The following is an 11,108-nucleotide window of genomic DNA, read 5'->3' as shown; positions in this document are numbered from 1 at the left end:
TTGAGTTCACTTTAGCTAACGTAATTTAGATAAACAGGTCAAGAGCTCCTTCAAGCTCTGTTCCGTTTTTCCCCCAATTCTCCTTTCCGAAATTCAATTCCCTTCAACCCCTCATTCCATCTCAACGTCAAGCAAGGTAATGGAAGGAAGAGAAGAGAGGAGGGTGACAAGATCCATGGCTCGCGAGGATCCTAACACGTTTTCAGCACTAGTTGCTGGATGGCTACCAGCAATATTTTTTTGCACTGCAGCAGCCTGTGTCCTTGGCTGTCTAGGTCCTTGGCACAACAACACTGTTGTTGGTGGAAGAACCCATGAGCCTCTCCCAAATAGAAAACATCATGGAGTGCATCGCATTTAGCCGCCACTTCCATCAGATATATGCTTTCTTCTCACTCTATCCCCTTAGATGTCAGGTATTCTTTGATATCATCCTTCATCTTCACGACATCAGGAGCCACCAAGTCGAGCAGATAAGCTAATGAGCGAACAGGCCAGCCATTTGCCAGATATCCCACTAAGGCAACACTAATGCCATCCAATTTGCCTATCTCTCTGCCGATTGGATACACATCCAACAGAGCTTGTGTAGGGTGCTGGCATGGACCATCCCCAACAATAATAACAGGAATCCCTACTGTTGATGCAGCTCTTTTGGCAGCACCACTATCAAAGTGCCTCATGACAATTATATCAGAGTATCCTTCGATAGTTCTTACGGTATCTTCAAGTGTGTCTCCTTTTTCTGCTGAAGAAAATTCCCGTGCATTTTCTGTCGTCAAAACTTCTCCACCCAACCTTTTCATGGCCGACTTCACAAAAGAGAGTGGTCCTAGTTAAAGGCTCATAAAAGAGAGTGGCCAGGAGATACCGCCTCAAAATGTGAGAGTTAGAAGATTTTTTCTCTATCTTTTCCATTCACCATGCCACTTCACATATTGCATTGAGAATATCTCTATCAAATTGTTGAGCCTCAATTACATCATCTAGTTGAAATATTTCTCCCACAGAATAAGTTGTAATTCCAGAACTTGAGGAAAAGCCTTGAATTTCTTGACCAAGTGACATTCTTTTAGTTCGTTCTTCCAACCAGTCCATACATGGCCAACCTCGTTGGTGTGATGGAAATGGACTTCTATACAGAAAGTAATGAACCAGAAAATGTTTAGATAGAAATCTTGCATAACCACACGAAGTGGCTGGATGACACTTTGTTATGGTCCCCCTTGCATAACCCATAATCATGGAATTCCATGACACTAAATCTTGCACAACCAGTCCATACATGGGACCCAAAAATTTTAGCACAACGTTGTTAATTTGACCAAGAACAAATTCACTGCTGCTGGTCCCATCAATAGGAAAATCATTCATCCACAGAATTATCTCAGCCTTGCCCTGAATACCCAACAAAATTTCTTCACCAAAATTCACACCTGGTTGAAGAATTTTGACAAACAGTGGTCGAGCAGCATACAAAGCATCCAAAAAATTAAACACAAGGTTGCCAAATTGAAAAGGGACATGCACACTACTGCTGTTCTTGTCAATAGAAAAATAAAAAAGCACCCATATATTTTTTCTATCAATCCCGACATCCCCAAAAAACTTCCATCTCGGAATTCATACACACAAGCCAGAATTTCGTCAAAATGGTTCTGTTTCTCTGCTTCCAGGAACAAAAAACCACTAGGCCAAAAATTAGAGTAGCATCACTGCTGCTCAGCCCCTTGGAGCCCCTTCACTCCTATGGAAAAATCATTTAGACATATCAATTGAGGGCATTTCAGAAACTTACCCAAAAATATGTTGAATTTGGTTCTCCACAGGACTGCCGAGAGCCCCTTCGCCCCCTCCGCTAGGACGCCCCTTCCGTTAGGTCGCTCCCTCTGGGATTTGAACGCGTGACGTGGGAGCCCGCTCTGATACCAAATGTTAAACACTTAACCAATTCATCCCAAAAGACCGGCTTGTTATGAGCAGAAGACATAGGTACTTAACCCAAGACCATAACATATGGTCTTGGGGTAAGTACCTATGTCTTTCACTTATGTTATGGTCTTGGGTTAAGTACCTATGTCTTCCTCTCCTGACAGGCCGGTCTTTTGGGATGTATTCGCTAGGTGCTTAACATTTGGTATCAGAGCGGGCTCCCACGTCGTGAGTTTGAATCCCAGAGGAGGCGACCTAGAGGCCAGATTAAAATTACTGGTAGGCCGTAGGAACTTAATCGGGGTTCGGCTAGTGTCGCTAGAGTAGGCCATCGCTAGAGTGGGCCGCCGTGGTCATCGGCTCGCGAAGATGGGGTGTGATGTTATGGTCTTGGGTTAAGTACCTATGTCTTCCACTCCTAACAGGCTAGTCTTTTGGGATATATTGGCTAGGTGCTTAACAATGGCCTCAGACCAGAACATCTTTAGCTATCCCGCATACAATCTAGTGCTTGTAGCTCGCTTGTTCAAACTCCTATTCAACCTCTCTACCACACCATTTTTTTGAGATTTTCTAGGAATTGTCTTCTTCATTTTGATTCCATTATCAGCACAATATCGCTTGAAATCATCATCTACGTATTCTCCCCCATTATCTGACTGCAAACACTTCACCTTCAAACCTGTCTCATTCTCAACCATTGCACTCCATCTCTTGAAGGTATAAAAAAACATCAAATTTCTTTTTCAGGAAATAAACCCATACCTTTTTGCTTGCATCATCAATAAATGTCTCATTATAGTTCGAACCACCAAGGGAGGTAACAATTGAAGGCCCCCACACATCTGTGTGAACCAACTCCAATTTTGCTGTCTTTTGCTCCTTTCTAGCCTTAGAAAAGCTAACCCTTTTCTGCTTGTCGAAAATACAGTCTTCAGACAAACTTTTGTTTATATTTTTCAACCCTTTTCTCCATGATCTCACGGTGTATAGTGATGTGAGAAGAAGTTTTTGAATCTAACACCCTAGAGTCAATAGGGCTATCAACCAACAAGAGTAAAACATCTTGTACTTCTTCAGTCACCACAATTGTGTCATTGTGTTTCTTTTCATCCTTCTTCGGTGCTCTATAGTTCTTATTTATGTGACCAAACTTACCACAATTCCAACAACCTACATTCCTTCCGAATTTGGACCTTCTTCTACAACTCCTTGACTTCCCTCTACCATTGCCGTTGTTGAAATTCCTCTCGAAGTTCATGCCCCTAGTATTGACACATAGGGCAGAATTAGATGTCGACGATTCTCTGAAGTCCTTTCTACGAAGTTCCTCTACAAGAATGGTATCCTAGACATCATTAAAAATAAACTTCCCTTTGTCTACAGAGTTGCTGACTACAGCCCTATAGGCTCCCAACAATTTGGCAGAGATGCCAAAAGAATTAAAGCAAGAACATCATCATCAAATTTAATGTGAATGAACGTCAATTGATTGACAATCATGCTGAACTCATTCAAATGTGTTACCATTGATGTATTTTCTATCATCTTTAAATTGAAGATTTTTTTCATGATATGTACCTTATTATTTGTAGAAGGCTTCTCATTCATGTCGGACAGAATCTTCAACATTCCCGCTATGGTTTTCTTCAATGCCAAGTTGAGAGCACCGTTCTTTGACATTGTCAACCAAACTACTCCCAACACCTATCTATCAAGGAGATTTCACTCATCATCTTTCATTCCTTCTGGTTTCATATCCAGAACTAGTGAGTGCAGCTTTTTACTATATAGATAATCTTTGATTTGCATCCTCCAAACGCAAAATTTCTACCATTCAACTTGTTGATTCCAAGTGTTGATCCTTCTCCGCTAATCATTGCTCTCAATCACGAACCAAACCTCTGATACCACTTGTTAGGAATTAGACGCCCTAATTCCAAACTAACGAGAGCAATAATAAAAGACGTGGAAGAAAGAAAAAATCAAGCCCGAAAATAAGACAACAAGATTTATACAGGTTCACCACAAGGTGACACTACGTCCTGTCTTCCGCCGTTGTTGTAATCCACTATAAAGATGAAACAATTTACAAGAGAAATTGCACACAACTTACATGTGTTTTTCTCTACCCTCTCTTGGGCCACAACTCAAGATCCTTCTCCATGATGATAAAACCCTAATAATGGCACCTCCAAATATAAAGAAAAAAAATTAGGCCAAATGCAATACAAGAGCAAAATCTCCAAACTTCCCTTAATGAAATAACAGTTAATATATAGTGGAACTTTTGTGTACCGAATCAGCATAAGGCGTTGATTAGGCTCCACAATTGAACACGTAGTGATTGTGAAGTCATTTGTGGCTATACCAGGGTTATTCGATGAAATTTAACTTAGATAATTGTTTGCATAAATAGGAGTAGTGGGTAATCAAGAGTAGATTGAGTCCAATTGTGTTAGAAGATGGGCTCAAGTCCACACGTCCAAGAGAGGTGGCATATCAGTTCTATTTCAGTCCATATCAGTTCTTCAATATGGGATTATAGCAATTGCACCATCTTAATTGTAGCTTTAGTTTGATTGGATCTTCATCATATCCTCCTCTTGTTTGTGCTTTTCTAAGCATTGGTTGACTTAAGATATCTGAAGGAAATACAAGTAGTAAGAGTGACATACTCACAATTACTACCATTCCCTTAAGGGGATTATCCAATTATCTTAGTTGGTCTCAATCGGTTAGAAGGTTTCTTGTTACTTGATACCTTCTCGGCGCTTAACCAAGCCTTCTCCACCAATTGATGAAGAAAGTAAATCCTATATAAAGTGGGTTAAGGATGACAATTTGGTAATTACTTGGCTTATTAATAGTATAGAAGAGCATGACGACAACAATATTGTCCACGTAGAATCAGCCAAACAGATTTGAGACACTTGTACTAAGTTATATTCTAGTATGGCTACTTTACAAAAGTTATTTGATATATTGCAAAACATGCTCAATACTAAGCAAGGAGACAATATTCATGAATTTTTAGCTTGGTTTCGGTATCTACTTCAAGAGTGGAAGATCACTCAACCATCACCGATATTTCGGTTCAAGAGACGCAAAGGGAAGCTTTAGATGCAGTAATTTGTTTGAAAAATATCAAGCCATACCTTGAAGTTGCTAAAACTCAACTTCTTAGCTCCTCCACACTACTGTCCTTTGATGATATAAGTGCCACATTACTGTGAATCCCCTATCCGTCTCTTAACTCAAATAATGATGCTTCATTTTCTATGTATTCAGGTAATAGAAGTACATCATCCTCTAACCAAGGTTACAACAGATATTATAGAGGAGGCCAAACAAGAGGTGGTATAACCGGTCCCAGCTACTCTCGAAGAGAGCCTTGAATATGCACTTATTGTGGTGGTCAAAACCACCTTGTAGAAACTTGTTGGAAGCTTCATGCCAAACTAGAATGGGTCACGACTACTCCAACCTCCACTACCAATGCTAAACAGGAAGAAAAAGGCTGAATCACACACTGGGAGGATGATTCTCACTCATGAAGACTATGAAACATTTGAGAAAATGAAGTGATTCATGGGGTCTTCCCTTACATCTTTACTACGGCCGCTACCACTATTGCTCTGGGTATGTTTTCGTCCACTTCCTCATCTTCATCTTGGATAAGAGACTCTGGGGCCTCCGAAGATTTCTCAGGTAACAAACATTTGTGTTGAATTTCAAGACTCCATGAATTTAGCTCATGGAGAAAAAAGGAGAGAAACCCATTGGGAGAAAACTAGAGGAAGAAGGGTTAAGGACTTGATTCCCAACCCTCCCTCTAAAACTCTATTTATAAATTTATGAAACTACTGTATTACAATAATACCCCTAAACTTAGGGTTTAGGGTTTTAACCCTAGAACTTTAACTTAATTAAATCAATGCCATCTCTATGAGATGACCCTTTATTTACCTTCCTGCCATCTTTTATGTGGGCCTGTGGGCCTTGTGTTAGGTTCTTCCCTTGCCATGGATCGAGTCACCCTTCTTTCCTCTCTTCCCTCCATGGTTGATCTTGACGTTGGAAGAGAAACCTTGTTTCTTGAACGAGTAATGGTGGAACTCAATTAAGAATGAAGGAGCTTTGGAGGAAGCTCAACCTTGGACCTCAAAGGGAGAATCCGACCTTGACCTCTGAGGGAGAATCAGACCTGTAAAATATAATTTTCTCAATACTTGCCTCTCTTTTCCTTCACGTCCCCCTAAGTAGGGTTGAGGACGAAAATACAAAGATGACCCATTAGGTCAAGTGGTTCATGCCACATTACACTGAACCAACCCAAATTAAACCAAACCAAATAAAGTAAACCAAACCGAATTGAAATTACATGAAAAGTAAATTGACATAATTTAATTCCTATGCCTATGGATAACTCGTGATGCTATGGAGTCCATAACATCACCCCCCTTGGAGAAAGAGCTTGTCCTCAAGCTCAAAGTATGGGTAGAGGGTGTGAAATGCCGCTAATGGCTCCCATGTCGTGTCACTGGGGTCAGCATCAGCCCATTGCACTAAGATCTCCCAATCACCGTGAATACGACGAGTTTGTAATACCTGTGCTGGGGTAGAAAGTACACGTCCCTCATGGAGTGGTGGTAGTGGGGTGTGCAGCATTGGCGCCCTTATCTTTAGGGACGTTGTTTTTTGATTCGCACTGATCATTGCAGCCTCAAGTATCTTCTTGAGCAGCGTCTCATCTTGACGTTGGAAGAGAAACCTTGTTTCTTGAACGGGTAATGGTGGAACTCAATTTAGAATGAAGGAGCTTTGGAGGAAGCTCAACCTTGGACCTCAAAGGGAGAATCTGACCTTGATCTCTGAGGGAGAATCAGACCTGTAAAATATAATTTTCTCAATACTTGCCTCTCTTTTCCTTCACGTCCCCCTAAATAGGGTTGAGGACGAAAATACAAAGATGACCCATTAGGTCAAGTGGTTCACGCCACATTACACTGAACCAACCCAAATTAAACCAAACCCAATAAAGTAAACCAAACCAAATTGAAATTACATGAAAAGTAAATTGACATAATTTAATTCCTATGCCTATGGATAACTCATGATGCTATGGAGTCCATAACACCTTGAGCCCGTCTTCTATATCTCTTAGATGGATGGGTCTTCCTTCGTCTTATGGGCTTGGGCCCATCTTCTGATACACTTGGATAAGTGAGCCTTCCTTGGTCGTATGGGCTTGGGCCTTGTCTTCCAACACTCCCCCTCAAGCCGGGGGTGAGAGAACAACATGAACTTCCAGTTTGCTATAAATTATGTATAAATAATTTTTTTTTTGTATAAGATGCCTTCATCTTCCAACACTCCTCTTGACGCTGGTGCTCTCGTTCACGAGGCCCAGCTGGTATAATATTAGTGAGAGTAAATCATTCCTATATGGTAAGACATTGCTCCATACTCTAGTCTTAACTCATGCTGGATGTAGAGCACACTCCGTCCTCTGTAGGTAGTGTGTCTATCGGCATTGCTCTGAAGTGTCCACCTCCATCACCGTGTCCCTCCACAGGACAACAACTCTCAAGTGGTAGAGTAATGATGACATTAATGGGGGGTAGTAACATAAATGTAATAATAAGTTCCTCTGTCATGGGCTTCCAACCACAAATATTTTTTATATTTTTGATAGGGATGAAGTTCCTCCATCATGGACTTCCAACCACAAATATTTTTGATATTTTTGACGGGGATGAAGTTCCTTTGTCATGGACTCCCAACCACAAATAATTTTGATATTTTTGATGGGGATGAAGTTCCTCCGTCATGGACTCCTAACCAAAAAATTTTGATATTTTTTATGGGGATGAAGTTCCTCCATCATGGACTCCCAACTACAAACAATTTTGATATTTTTTACGGGTATGAAGTTCCTCCGTCATGGACGTATGAGGCTACCTCTTCGTCAATAATAATGTCTCAAAAAGAGAAAAAATAGCAGCAGCTGAAATGGGCTCGGGCCCATTTAACACGACCCAAAATAATCCATGTAAAATTGACCCATAAAATAATCCAATGCAAGTATCTGTACCAAATAATATGCTGACCAAGGAATAATCCATCAATTCTTCAAAAATATTAATCCAGCCAGAGAAAAACATTTACCGAGTCACGTCGAAAAAACCTTGGGCATGTATACCGAGGCAGAAAATAAGTGGCCCGATTTAGGTTGACTTGGTCTGGGTTGGCCCGGACTGAGTTGGTCCGAGTTGATTCGGTCTAGCTGGTGCAGAAACAGTACCCTCGGGTCGACCGGTTGGCTGTTTTGTGTTATGGACTCCATAGCATCACGAGTTATCCATAGGCATAGGAATTAAATTATGTCAATTTACTTTTCATGTAATTTCAATTCAGTTTGGTTTACTTTATTTGGTTTGGTTTAATTTAGGTTGGTTCAGTGTAATGTGGCGTGAACCACTTGACCTAATGGGTCATCTTTGTATCTTCGTCCTCAACCCTATTTAGGGGGACGTGAAGGAAAAGAGAGGCAAGTATTGAGAAAATTATATTTTACAGGTCTGATTCTCCCTCAAAGGTCAAGTCGGATTCTCCCTTTGAGGTCCAAGGTTGAGCTTCCTCCAAAGCTCTTTCATTCTAAATTGAGTTCCACCATTACTCGTTCAAGAAACAAGGTTTCTCTTCCAACGTCAAGATCAACCATGGAGGGAAGAGAGGAAAGAAGGGTGACTCAATCCATGGCAAGGGAAGAACCTAACATCTTGGTATCAGACAGGTCCACCCTTGGGGATTCCTCTTCCCCTGACGATTTGAGACAGTTAGTGGAAGATAATAGGCAAAGGACAGATAACCAGGCTCATGCCCTGGAAGTGGTGCTTCAAACAACCTCTGATTTGCGTGAGGCAATAAAATCAATGGATGCTGCCATCCAAGCTCTCCTCCGGCGACAAGAGGACCGTGATACACGAGACCAACCTCCAACTGCCTACTCTCCACCGGCTGAACACCATCCATTCCACTCACCACCTCCCCCACAACCACCAATGCTTCAACACCATTCCCATATGGGGCCTGCCGTTCAAGGACCAAACATTGTGCCCAGGTATTTAAAACTTGACTTTCCTACGTATGATGGGTATAAGGACCCTTTGATTTGGTTAGCCAAGTGTGATCAGTTCTTTTACCATAAAAAAACACCAGCGGATGAGAAAGTGTATTTGGCCGCCTACCACATGCTCGATGAAGCGCTTCTATGGTACCACCAATTCTGAAATGACCAAGTGGTTTAGGATTGGGCAACTTTTAGACAGCCTTGCATGATGAGATTTGGTCCTCCTGCTAGTAGCAATCCATTGGGCGAATTAATCAATTACAAACAAACTGGAACACTAGAGGTGTACCAAAAGACCTTCCAGGAAAGGTTAGCCCGAGCAAACCAGTTTGTTAGCCACACACAGTATGTTCATATTTTTACTGCTGGTTTGATAGAAGCTCTGCGTTTAGAAGTTGAATTACATGCTCCTACAGATTTAGACCACGCTATGAATTTAGCTAGAGCAATTGAGCACAAGTAGCATGTTCTAAAGGAGTCACTGGTCAGAAAACCAGCTTGGCCAGGAAGGCACAATGCCTCTGCGCCAAACCATTCCTATGGACCTCCAAGATTTAGAGACAGTGCAGCCCACGCCCAGACATCTCTAATTCAGCTCCACCTGCTCCTTACTTCAAAAAACTTACTAGACAGGAAATGGAGCAGAGAAAGGCCAAGGGCCTCGGTTTTAATTGTGATGAACAGTATGTTTTTGGTCACCACTGCAAACGATTATTTAGTATATGTCTGTGGGAGGATGGAGACGAAATACCACAAGAGGAAGAAATTGTGGAAACTGACCACGAAGATCCAGAGATTTCCCTTCATGCTATGATTGGTCTACGCAGTGCAAGCACAATGCAGGTTAAAGCCCAATTACATCATTTACAGTTACTGGCTTTAGTTGACTCGGGTAGTACACATAATTTCATCAGTCAGCAGGCGGCAGAACAACTTGGGTTAGTAGTACAACAAAAAAATGGCCTTTCTGTATCAGTAGCCAATGGGGCTAAAATTACTAGTGTAGGCATATCACCAGCCACACACTTTGATATTGAGGGATATAAATTTGTTGCAGATTTTCTGGTGATTCCACTATCAGGATTCGATTTGGTGCAAGGAATTAAATGGCTACAATTGTTGGGACCAATACTATGGGATTTCCAAGCTATGACCATGTCTTTTATAGAGGACCAACATCAGATTATATTGCATGGCACACAAGCACCACTCACCTGCACACTACAGGTTGCCCAGGTCCAGTCCACAAATACATGCCAGTTATCTCACTTACTTATAGAAATTAAGGATATCTTTCAAGACCTACTGCGTTACCGCCACTTAGGCACTGTGATCACCGTATCCGTTTGAAAACGGGGACCGAACCGGTAGTGGTACGTCCGTATCGTTACCCACACTTACAGAAGGATGAGATTGAAAGGCAGTGCCAGTAGATGTTAGCACAGGGTATTATTCAGCCCAGCAAGTCTCCTATTTCTTCACCGGTATTACTAGTCCGCAAGCATGATAAGTCATAGAGGTTCTGTGTGGATTACCGACAACTCAATGGCCATACAATTAAAGATAAATTTCCTATTCTAGTGGTGGATGAACTGTTAGATGAGCTACATGGAGCTACTATATTTACTAAACTCAATTTGAAATCTGGCTATCATCAAATCTGAGTTCATCCATCAGATGTGGAGAAAACAGCGTTCTGCACACATCACGATCATTTTGAATTCCTTGTAATGCCATTTGGTCTATCAAATGCGCCTTCCACCTTCCAGGCCTTCATGAATGAGGTATTTTCCTCTCTCTTGCGAAAATATGTATTGGTCTTTTTCGACGATATTTTGGTCTATAGCAATAGCTGGGAAGAACATCTTCAGCACCTTCACCGCATATTTTCTCTTATATGTTCACATCATTTGGTTTTAAATCATTCAAAATGTTCTATGGGCACATCTGAAGTGGCATATTTGGGACACGTTATTTCAGTATCAGGGGTGCAGGTAGACCAGAGTAAGATACAAGCGGTCACAGATTGGCCTATTCCTAC

The 11,108-nt window shown here is 41.5% G+C and overlaps 1 pseudogene; it reads right to left on the bottom strand.

The window, feature by feature from the left end:
• Positions 1-392: 392 nt before the first annotated feature.
• LOC137940628 (aspartate carbamoyltransferase, chloroplastic-like) lies at positions 393-918 on the bottom strand (annotated as a pseudogene).
• Positions 919-11,108: the final 10,190 nt, after the last annotated feature.

The sequence above is a fragment of the Aristolochia californica genome, unplaced genomic scaffold (genome assembly GCF_029961685.1).
Source record: "Aristolochia californica isolate CCGP_79_NKW_82.1479 unplaced genomic scaffold, dmAriCali1.0.hap1 SCAF_9, whole genome shotgun sequence".
Taxonomy (NCBI): Eukaryota; Viridiplantae; Streptophyta; class Magnoliopsida; order Piperales; family Aristolochiaceae; genus Aristolochia; species Aristolochia californica.
The sequence above is the reverse complement of the archived record's forward strand: the minus strand, read 5'-3'. Positions and strand labels throughout refer to the sequence as shown.